Source organism: Silene latifolia, chromosome 7 (genome assembly GCF_048544455.1).
Source record: "Silene latifolia isolate original U9 population chromosome 7, ASM4854445v1, whole genome shotgun sequence".
Classification (NCBI taxonomy): Eukaryota; Viridiplantae; Streptophyta; class Magnoliopsida; order Caryophyllales; family Caryophyllaceae; genus Silene; species Silene latifolia.
In genome coordinates this window covers 94,976,703-94,991,627 of record NC_133532.1, presented here as the reverse complement: position 1 = coordinate 94,991,627, position 14,925 = coordinate 94,976,703, and the positions used below count along the sequence as shown (strand labels likewise).

Sequence of the window (14,925 nt, the reverse complement as noted above, 5' to 3'; positions counted from 1 at the left end):
TATGTTGCGAGCTTGTGTTATGGATTTTGGTGGTAGTTGGGAACAGAGGTTAGATCAGATTGAGTTTTCTTACAACAACAGCTATCACACCAGTATTGGCATGGCGCCATTTAAGGCTTTATATGGGAGGAGATGTAGGAGTCCAATTTGTTGGGACGATAGTGCAGAGGCAGTGGTTTTGGGACCAGAGATGGTTCATGAGATGGTGGAGCAGATTAAGCTGATCAGACAGAGGATGAGAGCGGCCTAGGATCGACAAAAGAGTTATGTAGATCTACATCGCCGGGATATAGAGTTTCAGGTTGGGGACAAAGTTCTTTTGAAAGTGTCTCCTATGCGTGGGGTCATGAGATTTGGTAAGAAAGGGAAGCTAAGCCAGAAGTTCATAGGACTGTATGAGATCTTAGACCGTGTGGGTGAGGTTGCTTATCAGTTGGCTTTACCGTCTGCTTTGGATAGGGTACATAATGTGTTTCATGTGTCTCAGCTGCGGAAGTATGTTAGTGATCCATCACATGTGTTAGAGGTAGAGAACATAGAGCTGGATGAGTCCTTGTCTTATCTTGAGGTGCCTAAACAGATTCTTGACCGGAATGTTAGGAAAACTAGACATGGTAAGACAGTGTTGCTTAAGGTTCTTTGGTCTAAACATGAGGTTGAGGAGGCTACATGGGAGGCGGAAGAGGCGATGAGGGAGCGGTACCCGTCTCTTTTTTATCAGGTATGTATGGTTACGGGGACGTAACCTTGTTTCTTTTAGAGGGGTAGGAGATGGTCGCGAAGAATTTTTATATGTTTTATGTTAGTTTTGATATAGTTAATAGTTGTTTGAGTCGGGTTGAGTTGGTTTGGGAAGTATGTCCTTGAGTTTCATGTCGTGTTGTGGTTTGTGTTTTTGTGTCGGGAGGATGTTAGTGTGTTGTCTTTTTGGTTGTGGTTCGAACTTCGGGGACGAAGTTCTTTTTAAGGAGGGAAGACTGTAATACTACGGTTTTATGAGTCTGTGGGTACTCTATCGAGTGGGGCTTACTCTGTCAAGTAAGTATGTTTTGTATAAGAAACAGTAGTCTGCTTGTAGGGTACTCGATCGAGTATACTTGACACTCAATCGAGTAAAGGGTACTCGATCGAGTAACTGACTTACTCGATTGAGTAAGTGGTTTTACGGGTGATATTTGACGGGTTTTGTTAATAATGCGGGAATGGTATAAAAGGCTTTCGTCACTTTTCTCAAAACACTTTTACAACCTAAAGGCTTTCAAGAGAAGATTGGGAGTTACGTTGAATCATCCTCGCCGCATTATTAGCAATTCCCGGAGCTAGAAGTGTCGGATTTCGTCGTTCTTTATAACTTTGTGATCCTGCGTCGAGAGTAAGCTTTACATATAACTTTTATATTGTTTTGTTAATGTTGGTTAAACCCTAATTGGGTGATTTGGGGGTTTTTATGATTATATGGTTAAGGTAGTAATTGTATGCATGTATGTATAGGAGGAGGGTTCGTAGAGGAGAGATTTTGAGACAGCTGTTAGATCGTCTGATTCTGTGATTGCTTTCCAGGTAGGGTTTTCCCTACTCAGTATTTATTACATGATGTGCGTGGTGGTTGTATTGTGATCGTTGATTAATTATATTGCTGGTGATTGTGACGGTTGTTGGTTATATTGTTGATTTTTGATTGTATAGTTGTCTGTGATATTCGGGGCGCGTCCCTAGCTGAGTGGAGTCACTTGCGGGAGTGGCTTCACGCCCTTGGTTTTCCTCCTGTGGAACCCGCCACAGGAGGGATGTGCACATTAAGGAAACTTGGGTTATTCGCTTAGTGGTTTATGAGCGGGGATTTGGTGGGTACGGCTGCGGTCCCCCACTGGCGGTGTGGAGTACCTATTGCGATATGTACTCTGGCAGGACTACACACTTTAGTGTGTAGTTAGTTGTGTGGAGATTGATTATGGAGACTGGGGTTTGATGTGACGATTGAGTTGTTTGGCATTTGTTTTATTGTTATTTGTATTGTGTAATTAGTACTGACCCCGTTGTTTATTTTGTAAAACTGTGGTGATCCATTCGGGGATGGTGAGCAGTTGTTGAGCAGGTTTGATATGATGCATTTGGGCTAGCTGGGATGAGTCATCACTTGGCAGTTAGAAGAGTCTTCCGCTGTGTCAGACGATGTCCTTAGTTGTTCAGTTTTGCTAGTAGAGAGTTTTGGATTTGGTTGTATTTCAGTTAACAGTTTTGAGTTTGGACATGTAATCACTTAAACAGTAATTTACCTTTTTAAAGTACGTTTCTTCATTGTCTTATGATTATCATTGCCTCGGGTAACCGAGATGGTGACATTCCTATACCTGAGTGGTCCTGGTAAGGCACTTGGAGTATGGGGGTGTCACAAGAATCCCTAGTGGACCAAGTGATCGACACTCGTTTGAGTAAGGAGTATACTCGACCGAGTGGGAGGCACTCGGTCGAGTGAATTGGTCACTCGGTCGAGTGACACTGTGCAGTACCCGAGAAATGATATTTCGGGATTTCATCTTATCCAAACTCCGTATCCTCTTCATTCTTCGGTAGTGAAATGGCAATGGGCTCGGCTTCTTTTGCTTTGGTAGTAGTTTTGGAGGCACCGTGGTCAGTTACGGGGGTTACTCGATCGAGTACAGGGGTCACTCGATCGAGTACCCTATTTTCACCAAAAGCCGTAGCTGAAAAACAAGAAATATCAGCTTCTGGGTGGATACTCGATCGAGTCCAGGCAGGCTCGATCGAGTACACACTGTTTTCCTCACTTTTTCTTATCCCGTGTTTTATCTTTACTTATTTCTTTCTCGTCATCACTCAACTCCAAGTTACCCAACTCCTTAGGATGCATGTAGGGGACCTCATCTTCATCAATGGGCATCTCCGGACTCTGATAAGTAGTACCGCTCCTCAATGAAATAGCATTAACTTGTTCATGTGCTTGTTTACCTTGAGGAGGAAGGTTGCCAGGCTGTTTTGAGGGATTTTGAACCGCCAATTGAACAACTTGAGTGTCCAACATCTTGTTATGAGCTATAAGTTCAGGAATTTGAGTCGTTTGCTTTTGTTGAATTAGCAACGTTTGTTGCAACAAAGCATTCATCTCTGTCATATCATTACTAGGAGCTTGTTGAAAAGGCTGCATTTGCTGAAAACCTCTTTGATTTTGTCTAACAAAATTCCCTTGTGATTGATTAAAACGATTCTTGGGACTAACATAGACATTCTGCTGCGGGGCTTTATTGAATATGTTCTGACTTGTTTCAGGGAAGAAGTTAGAATATGGAGCACCTGTAACACCCCCTCATACCAAGGTGCCTTACCAGGACCACCCAGCCATAAAAGAGTGTTATCATCTCGGTTGCCCGAGGTTAGTATATATCAAAAGCGTCTGTTCTAACACATTTATTAGAAATACTGAAAAGTGTAAATGTTTACATCAACTAAATCCAAATCCAAAACCAGTGAAATAAATCCAACAGCTGACAACTACAAAGTCATAACTAAGACTCGAGACTGTGATGCTATAACTGGTGAAGACGACTCCCCCATGTTCGCCCAAGCTCACCAAAAGCAATACCTGTCAAGCCTGCTCACCATCCTCGAATGGATCACAGCAGATTCCACAAACAACAACAACGGGGTCAGTACCATTCAATCAATATAAGACAAATGATGCCTGTCGTTGTGTGCACCAAAGATAAATTTATAGTTTCCAAACTACTACTATAGCTAGTGGCAGTCAGGGTCGAACCACAAGGAGGCGATGCAATTAATAGTTGTTCTATTTAAGTCCAAAGGTAACAGTATGTGGGGGTTTGATTTGATTTGGTCTATAGCTAAGGACAATAAAAGACAATAAACTAAATAAACGGATGAAATCAAATATTAAAAGGGTGCTAAAATGGTCGGTTTACTATAGTTTCGGAGGCAGTGTACTAGGTACGTCTAAAACAAACACGTGAGACGGGAAAATAAGAAGTCCTCTCGGTCCATTCTTACAGGTAGCATCTTTCGATCTCGCTACAGGTCCCTAATACCACTAATGCTAAATTTCGTTCTGAAAAGTGGTTTAAAAGGCTAAACTAACTCATCTTTCGATCTTATTAATCTAGTCGTCTTAATTAGGTAGGCTATCTCCCTTCCCTATCTTTCGATCTTTATTGGGTCGGTCGATTCCTAGGCATTTAACTAGTCGCGTGCACTCGATTCGTCAAATATAGCAATTTAATTAATTAAAACGAAGGTAAACTCATGTGGCCAGTCGATCGACCAGGGGACCCAGTCGATCGACCATGGCGCGATTTAGGTCGTACTATTCTACGCCGCCTACTTCTACAGATCCCCTACATCCTAGCACAAGATATTTAGCTACTCATGACCATGATGAAAACAACAATAAAATTAACGAATAAAACTACTGAATTCATGCTTGAAATAATTAAACAAACAAATAACATAAAGCAATAATTTCGGCTTCGGGAGATCTAACCTAGCAATTCTATACTACGAATGAAAGCAAACAAACTGAATATTAAAACAGATGAATACCGTGTAGAAGATTTGCAGAAGAAAGATCAAAACCGAATGCGAAACGAAACTTTATTAACGGACGTAACCTAAACTAATGTATATGTGGAACTTAGTGATAAAACTGAAAATAAAGCTTGATAAAAACTAGATGATTATTCTGAATAACCTAGGTTACGTTATATAGCATATCGCGTAACACTTATTCCTTAACCTAATATACAATGGGCTTCTTAATTCTCGATCGTTTTATTTGCGTCAGATTAGCGGCTTGGTCGATCGACCGCTGGAACCGGTCGATCGACTGGTCTGCACTGAACAGGAGCTACTGAACTCGTGATCTGGTCGATCGACTAAGGGCAGCGGTCGATCGACCGAAGTAGCTGATACTTGTCTTCTAAATTCTCGTGGATTTGTCTTTCGGGCCTCGAAATGCGCACCAAGCTCGTTCCTTGAGTAAATACTTCATGTCAAATGCAATGCAAGGTACTCGGGGACGGATTCGGCTCGATTTCTACTCATTTCCGCATAAATCTGCAATATTACATAAAAATACGAAAGTAGACAAAATGGGGCAAATAGTAGCGTAAAACTACATAATTGAGCTCTGAAATGCGTGTAAAATAGGGTGTAAAACATCATATAAATGACACGCATCAAACTTCCCCAAACCAAACCCTCGCTTGTCCTCAAGCAAGAACTAGACTCGATCCTAAAACCTAATGGAACGAGTTCAATCTCAGAGCGAAATGCAACCGAATAGCCTAAACCAATTTAATGCGACAATTAACAATCAATTAGCAATGTGAATCATGCAAACGAGTTATGAAGCCGTTAAAAACCTGCTGAACCGTCAACTATAGAGACTTATCAAATCGGACTCTCACGGGTCGCTCAAATCACTCAATAAATGCAGGTGAATATATGTAAAAGATAGAAAGAATTCATTTTGTAGTGACTCTCACCTAACTACGACCTATAAGAACATGCCTGCAGTCTAATATGAAAATAATCTCTACAACCGTACATATGCATTCCAACCAAACAAAGGACCATGACACATGCCGAGGTAAATATGGATAAGTGAGGTAATGGGTAAGAAGAGGCTAAGATAAAATTGGATAAAAACAGAGTTAAAAGTCAAGCTAGTAACTAAGGAAACCAAATTATAACAACATCCAACTTCTTGCTCAAAATTAACAATAAAACGGTGCTAATGGCAAGCACAAATCTCGCAATCTCCATAATAATCAATCAACTCCCCATAAGATAGAAATGCAACATGGGAGCAAAAATCGCCATTTAATAAGGACCTTGAATTATGCGAAATGATTTTTTTTCCTCTTTCTTCTCGGGCTTCGGTCGATCGACCATAGGAAGCAGTCGATCGACCGCCATCTACAGTACAACACTCGTTTTTTCTCTTTTTCTTTTTCAGTTCTATTTTCTTTTTTCTTCCTTCCTTCCTTCCTTTTTCATATTCCCAACAACATCTCAAAATGAGCATTAGCGGCCAAAAACAAAGTAACAATCCCAAGAACATAAACTACTAGCTTGACAAGGGCAGGCTAAATGTAGGATGTAGTAAACGGGACAAAAAGAGGCTATTTTTGGCTTTGTGAAGCTTATGGGCAGAATGAATAAAGGAAACCTCTACCACATGTGTCATCGAACCGCAAACCGAATGCACATAGGTATCAAGCAGATTAAGTTCATATTTATGCATATTAATGTAACATGTCTTATAAGGAGTAACTACTCACAATCCTAGATAAACTGGTCATAGATGACACCAGTTATAGGCTCCAATTCTCAGAATATGATGTAGCTTGCCATAAATCTAAGTCAAGTCTCAAGATTCAGCGAGTAAATTAACGAAAACTCGTAGACTATGCATATATGATTCTACTAATAACATGTCAATTAGCAAGGCTCAGGCAAAAACAGATGCAAATGCAATGTCATCATTGAAATACTACCGTTCCGACTCGACCTAAATGCTAAAATAAACGTGAAATTTTTTTGAATTTTTTTGAAATTTTCGATTTTTTTGAGATTTTTTGTATATATAAGGGAAAATAAACAACAATGCAAGACAAAATGTAAACGTGAATGCAAGCAAATGAAATGCAACGCAAAACCCTTCCCCAAACCAAATCACACAATGTCCCCATTGTGCAAAATCATATAATGAAATAAAGGAAAACGGGAATTTGCGTTAAATTAACTAAACAAAAACATGAAGTGAGAACTCGGAGAAACTCACAAGACTTTAAGCGTAGCAAAAGGAAATCTCCCCAAACCAGCGCGAGCTAGGAGGTTTCAGTAGCCAGCAGTGCTACCAATAAGTACCTGAAAAGACAAACAATACCACGCGTAATTACGAGAAAGCAAAGTTGAAGCGGTAATTATGTGCAAAATAAGGAAATGGGAAGAAAACAGAAATGAGTCGGAGAATAGAGTGGAGAAAAGACTCCCTCAAGTCCGCAAATCGACCAAACACAGCAGAGGAATGATCGAAAACAGGTACAGCAGCGGGCAGCGGTCGATCGACCACCCCACCCAGTCGATCGACCATACAGACCAGTCGATCGACTGGAATAGCTGCTGTAACTTTCTGATTTCTTCGAATTAGCTCAATAAATTGAGCCAACATGGTCTATAAACCTGCAAATGCACATAATAGCGCGCCCAAAATTGCGCAAAACCCAAAGTAACAGATTAAAGTGTTTAAAATCTAAGCAAACTTATTAAAATGCGAAGTCTCGCGCACACGGAAAACGGTAAATAGTCTTAAAAAGCAATAAAAAGAATGGTTTATAAAGCATTTGATCAACTAGTAGTTGATCAAAAACGGCCACGGAATAGCCCACTTGCTCGGCTTCTGGCTACAAGAAGTAGCCTCTACAGTGCTCATCTCTTCAGCTGCACTCTTCTCAACTTCAACATCTGCAGAACTCAATGGATCAACAGCTTCAACATCTCCCCAATCAATGACCTCTTCTGACTCGTCAGAATCCAAATCAGACTCCGTCACCTTGACTGGCTCCTCACCGGACTCCTCATCTGTGCCACAGCTAAGACATCCTAAACCGCCTCTTTGAACGATTGGCTCCTTCACAGCTGGAGCAACATGCAGCTCTTCCTTCCCCAAACCAGCTCCTGCAATATCCAAAACAGAGAAATCTTCCTCTTATTTGCTCCCAATCTGGGGCGGAGGTGTCATAGCAGAAACAGGCATAGAGATAGGCATATCAGGAAGCACAAAATAGGATTTCTTTTCAGAAACCGTATTACAAGTGACTGGCCACATGGGGTCTTTCTTCTTGGCTGTCTGGGCAAAGACAATGGAATGCTTCCCTACTTTGAAGGTCAATGTCCCTGAACCAACATCAATAACTGCACCAGCAGTGTGCATAAATGGTCTACCCAGTATGATAGGAATGTGAGCATCCTCGGGCATATCTAGTACAACGAAGTCAACAGGGAAAAAGAACTTCCCTATTTGCACGGGAATGTCCTCTAGGACTCCTATAGGCTGGACCGCAGATCGGTCAGCCATCTGTACTGTCATGTTGGTAACTGCAAACCTAGTCAATTTCAGCTTCCTAGCAAGACTCAAAGGTATAACGCTAATGCTAGCTCCTAGGTCACACAAGGCCTTCTCAATAGAAAAGGTGCCAATACTACATGGGACTGAAAAACTACCTGGGTCTTCTAGCTTATGGGGTTCAGTGTGGGTCAAATAAGAGCATGACTCCTCAGTTAGTGCGACAGTATGCACAGTTTTAAGTGACTTCTTTTTAGATAAAAGTTGCTTCATAAATTTCATGTAAGCAGGCACTTGATTAACTAACTCGAGAAAAGGAACTTGTACGTTTAAGCTACGAATAACATTTTCAAATTTATTAAACGATACCTGTTCCTTTGTCGGCACTAATATTTCTAGATAGGGGGCTGAAAGAAGTAACTTAGCCCTCTCCTCTAAATCTCTCATGCCGGCATCGGTGGATTTAGGCTGAAAATCCACCACCTTCTCTTTGTTGTAGCTTGACCCCTCTTCAGACCGTCTCAAAAATGAACCATTAATCGTCGTCGGGTCATACTTCGGAACCGGGACTGACCCATCAGCATTTGGGTCTTGCCTCAATATTTTCGGAGTAGTCGTACCCCGAAACAAGTGGTCCCTCAAGTTATTAGGCATTGGAGGACGAAAAGACTCAATATCAGCAGTGCTGTCAGTCGATCGACCATGAATGTCAGTCGATCGACTGACTTCTACAGAACGATGAGCTGCATCTTTTCGCGCGGGTGGTCGATCGGTGGGTATGTCGTCGATCGATCGACATACCCCGCTGATCGTCTTTTTCTTGCTATTGTTCGTCACTGCCTTCTTCTTACTTGGTTCCGCCTCATCTTTTTCAGTGGCTTCCTCGACCATAGCGGGCCCATCAAGGGTAGACCCACTCCTCAAGGTAATAGCATTAAGGGTCTCCTTTTGATCAGTCTGTGTCGGTAAATGTCCCGGAGCTCGAGTTGTATTCTTGCTTGCCAATTGAGCAATTTAGCTCTCTAACATCTTCATCCCGGCCTCTCTAGCTTGAGACTCTTTCAGCAACAAGTTTTTCAATTCGGCAAATTCGGAACCTTGGGGTTGCTGCTGCTGTTGAGGAACATACGGAGGCTTTTGGAACTGTTGTTGCTTATGAGGGGGCACATAGTGCTTCTGCTTTCGCCGCTGTGGAGGTGGAGTTGGATTTAGGACATTTTGGCTACTCCACCTCAAGTTCGGATGGGTATTCGGCTCAAAATAAGTATTTGTCTGCCTATAATGTTGAAAGGCAGCACAAGACTCATAGGGATTAGGTCAGTTGTCTGAAACATGTCCTTCTCCTCCACATCTTTTGCAGACGAAAGGAACGTCTGAAACAGCATTCACATGATAGATCCCTCCTTTCGAAGCTCCTCCCAACTCGTACTTATCAAATCTCACCGTAAGAGCCTCTAATGCATCTACGGAAGGGGATTCAGCACTCCTCCTTTGATTTCCCCTGGAATTCCCATACTCAGCTTTATGGGTGGCCAAATCATCAATAATTTTCCACCCCTTAGTCTCTCCAACATTCTCCTGGAATCTGCCACTAGCTGCCGCATCCAGGATAGCCCTCTGATCATCATAAAGCCCATTATAAAATTGATTGCATAGGCTCCATTTCTCAAACCCATGGTGCGGAATGGTTCGCACCAGCTTCTTGAAACGGACCCATGCCTCATGAAAGTTCTCATCAGGACCCTGTTTAAAGCTCGTGATCTGAGCTCTAATGGCATTCGTCTTCGAGGCAGAGAAATACTTCTTGTAGAATGCTAGGGCCAAAGAATTCCAGTCTGTGATCCCATTAGCAGCTCGATCCAGGTCTCTGTACCACTCCCTTGCAGCATCACGAAGAGAGAATATAAACATAGTTTCCTTCTCCTGGTCCTGGGTCACACCGGTTGGTGGGGGTATGGAACAGCAGTAATCAATGAGTGTCTCCATGTGCTTAGCTGCATCTTCATTTGCAGCTCCCCCGAATTGGTTTCTCTCAACCAAGTTAATATAAGAAGGCTTCGGCTCGAATTTTCTGTCTTCCCCTGGTAATGCGAATCCTTTATAAAGATTCGCAGCTGTCGGCTCCGAGTGACTGGCTATACTCGCTTCTTCAGCCATGACTGGAAAATCTGGAGATGTGACGGTTTCAGCTGAAGAAGTGGAAACAGAAGATGAATGTGGATCCTCCTCAAATAGCTCGTTCTCGTAGTAACTGGACAGATTACTCAGCTCTTCCTCTGTGGGCAATACTCTAGATGATCGTCTCAATTCGCGCAAAGTCTTTTCAATCTCAGGATTGAACGGTAGTAATTCACCACCCTGTGACCTGCGCATAAGAAGAAACTACAAGTAGAATATGAGAATAGTTTAAGGAACAGATGTCCCTTAAACTAAGAAAAAGACTAAAAATAAAACAACTAAAAATTTTAAACAATTGCATCCCCGGCAACGGCGCCAAAATTTGTTGCCTGTCGTTGTGTGCACCAAAGATAAATTTATAGTTTCCAAACTACTACTATAGCTAGTGGCAGTCAGGGTCGAACCACAAGGAGGCGATGCAATTAATAGTTGTTCTATTTAAGTCCAAAGGTAACAGTATGTGGGGGTTTGATTTGATTTGATTTGGTCTATAGCTAAGGACAATAAAAGACAATAAACTAAATAAACGGATGAAATCAAATATTAAAAGGGTGCTAAAATGGTCGGTTTACTATAGTTTCGGCGGCAGTGTACTAGGTAGGTCTAAAACAAACACGTGAGGCGGGAAAATAAGAAGTCCTCTCGGTCCATTCTTACAGGTAGCATCTTTCGATCTCGCTACAGGTCCCTAATACCACTAATGCTAACTTTCGTCCTGAAAAGTGGTTTAAAAGGCTAAACTAACTCATCTTTCGATCTTATTAATCTAGTCGTCTTAATTAGGTAGGCTATCTCCCTTCCCTATCTTTCGATCTTTATTGGGTCGGTCGATTCCTAGGCATTTAACTAGTCGCGTGCACTCGATTCGTCAAATATAGCAATTTAATTAATTAAAACGAAGGTAAAATCACGTGGCCAGTCGATCGACCAGGGGACCCATTCGATCGACCATGGCGCGATTTAGGTCGTACTATTCTACGCCGCCTACTTCTACAGATCCCCTACATCCTAGCACAAGATATTTAGCTACTCATGACCATGATGAAAACAAAAATAAAATTAACGAATAAAACTACTGAATTCATGCTTGAAATAATTAAACAAACAAATAACATAAAGCAATAATTTCGGCTTCGGGAGATCTAACCTAGCAATTCTATACTACGAATGAAAGCAAACAAACTGAATATTAAAACAGATGAATACCGTGTAGAAGATTTGCAGAAGAAAGATCAAAACCGAATGCGAAACGAAACTTTATTAACGGAAGTAACCTAAACTAATGTATATGTGGAACTTAGTGATAAAACTGAAAATAAAGCTTGATAAAAACTAGATGATTATTCTGAATAACCTAGGTTACGTTATATAGCATATCGCGTAACACTTATTCCTTAACCTAATATACAATGGGCTTTTTAATTCTCGATCTTTTTATTTGCGCGATTAGCGGTTGGTCGATCGACTGAACCTGGAACCGTCGATCGACTGGTCTGCACTGAACAGGAGCTACTGAACGCGTGATCTGGTCGATCGACTAAGGGCAGCGGTCGATCGACCGAAGTAGCTGATACTTGTCTTCTAAATTCTCGTGGATTTGTCTTTCGGGCCTCGAAATGCGCACCAAGCTCGTTCCTTGAGTAAATACTTCATGTCAAATGCAATGCAAGTACTCGGGGACGGATTCGGCTCGATTTCTACTCATTTCCGCATAAATCTGCAATATTACATAAAAATACGAAAGTAGACGAAATGGGGCAAATAGTAGCGTAAAACTACATAATTGAGCTCTGAAATGCGTGTAAAATAGGGTGTAAAACATCATATAAATGATACGCATCAACAAACAAACAATGTAACCGGCTGATCATCCTCCATAGTAACTGACTACACACCGAAGTGTGTAGCCCTGCCGGATTACCCATCGCAACAGGTAATCCACTCCGCCGGTGGGGGACCGCAACCCATCCTCACCAAGTCCAGCTCATCAAAGAGCGACTATCAATCCCTGCCCCTTAATGTGCACATCCCCTCCCGTGACGGATTCTACGGAGGGCGAACTAGGGTGTGAAGCCACTCCCGCAAGTGACTCCACCACAATCACACACACCACAGCATCACAACTGTCACAACTCCACAACCGTCACAACACGACCACATCACCACCGTCACCGCAACACCCATACTCCGATGATCAGCAGATAACAACAATTACAAAACAAACGCAATCTTAATCAATCAACAGTAACTGAGTAGGGGAAACCCTACCTTAACAATAACAACAATATGGAGAATCGGACAATTAGAATGGCTCCTCTACGAAGTTTTCTCCTATACAATAATCATATAACACAATTACACATTGCACAATTCAGTATTCCCTTTCCCCCAATTCATACATAAAGCAACCCTTAGAATAAATCATCAATGATATGGGGATAAGGACTTACCGACGATGGAACGAGAGATTGAATGCAAGAGCTACGATGAATACACACACAGTAGGAGATTTGGGAGTGATTAGGTTATCGTAAAATGATTAGGTTTGCAAATGACGTTTTTAGAAACTGATTATCGAATATATAAATCCCTAATTACTCCCGAACCTAACCGCTGAAATGATACTCACCAGGCCGGATACTCGGTTGAGTATAGGGCATACTCGGCCGAGTATCCTCTACTCGGTTGAGTATTCATCATACTCGGCCGAGTATTCCTCGGCAGAAGCCAAACAGAAAACAATTTGAACATTACTCGGCCGAGTAGGCTCTACTCAGTCGAGTACTCAGCTTATAAAAATTCGTAGTATTACAGTCTTCCCCCCTTAAAAAGAACTTCGTCCCGAAGTTCACACTCTACCCCAAAAGGAGACACAACAACACATAAAAGACTTCCCAACGAACACTTATCAACACCAAAGAACTACACACAAAGCAGCATAAAACCCACTATCCCGACTCAAAATAAGACAAAACACACACGCGACCATCTCCTACCCCCCTAAAAGACAATGGTTACGTCGTCGTAACCAAACATACCTGATCAAAAAGGTTAGGAAAACGTTCTCGCATAGCTTCCTCGGGTTCCCATGTGGCCTCTTCCACATTGTGATTAGACCAAAGTACCTTGAGTAAGACGGTCTCACCATTCCTTGTCTTACGGACTTTGCGATCTAGAATCTCTTTAGCAACCTCGGCATAGGACAAGGACTCATCAAGCCCGATATTCTCCACCTCAAGTATATGTGACGGGTCACTCACATACTTCTGAAGCTGTGAAACATGGAAAACATTGTGGACTCTGTCCAAAGCTGGTGGCAAGGCTAACCTGTAGGCTACCTCACCTATACGGTCCAAAATCTCATAAGGACCTATAAACTCCTGGCTGAGCTTACCTTTCTTCCCAAACCTCATTACCCCTCGCATAGGTGACACTTTCAGAAGGACCTTGTCACCTACTACGAACTCTATGTCTCTGCGATGCAAATCGGCATAACTCTTCTGGCAATCTTGAGCTGCCCTCATCTTTTGCCGAATCATATGAACTTGTTCAACCATATCTTGTACCAGCTGTGGTCCTAAAACCACAGCCTTAGAACTGTCATCCCAACAAACGGGACTTTGGCACTTCCGTCCAGACAAAGCCTCAAAAGGTGCCATCCCGATACTCGTATGATAACTGTTGTTGTATGAAAACTCAATCAGATCAAGTCTGTCCTCCCAGCTGCCCCCAAACTCCATGACACATGCCCTCAACATGTCCTCTAAGGTCTTGATGGTTCTCTGCGTCTGACCATCGGTTGCCGGATGAAAAGCTGTGCTCATCTTCAAGGTAGTACCCATCAACTCTTGCAGTTCTTGCCAAAACTTGGATATGAACCTCGCATCACGATCAGAAACGATATCCTTGGGTATATCATGTAACCGTATCACATGTCTCCTGTAACCCAATGCCAGCTTCATCTTCGACCAGGTATCTTTCATAGGAACAAAGTGAGCTGACTTGGTTAATCGATCAACAATCACCCAGATCATGTTATTACTTGCTGTGACCTAGGTAACCCCACAATGAAGTCCATAGAGATCGACTCCCACTTCCACTCAGGTACTTCCAAAGACTGAATCTTACCCTGTGGTCTCCTCTGCTCACCCTTGACCCTCTGACAGGTCAAACATCTAGCCACGAACTCAGCTACATCCCTCTTCATGTTTGGCCACCAGAAAGTCTTCTTAAGGTCTTTGTAAAGCTTATCACCACCTGAGTGAACTGAGTAAGGAGTGCAATGAGCCTCCGACAAGATCACTCTCCTCAACTCTGCATCCTCAGGAATACACCATCTCCCATCAAAGCGAACACTCCCATCTGTGTGGATAGAAAATCTGGAAACTGTTCCACTCTCCACTCTTGACTTTCATACCTGAATCTTAGGATCAAGCTCTTGCTTACTTTTGATGTTCTCATACAAGTCTGGCTCTATCGTCAAATCCCCGATGGTATCCCCCTTCCTTATCATGAAGATCCCCATCTGAGACATCTCATCACTTAGCTTCAGCAAGGACATGGCCGTACATAGTGAATGAATGCTCTTCTTACTCAAAGCATCTGCAACAACATTGGTCTTACCCTCGTGATAGATGATCTCCATA

General features: G+C 42.3%; 1 non-coding gene across 1 annotated transcript; it reads left to right on the top strand.

The window, feature by feature from the left end:
* Window positions 1–9,770: 9,770 nt before the first annotated feature.
* Window positions 9,771–9,877, top strand: LOC141593357 (small nucleolar RNA R71). Its single transcript, XR_012521446.1, has one exon. It is a non-coding gene; the product is annotated as a small nucleolar RNA R71 (small nucleolar RNA).
* Window positions 9,878–14,925: the final 5,048 nt, after the last annotated feature.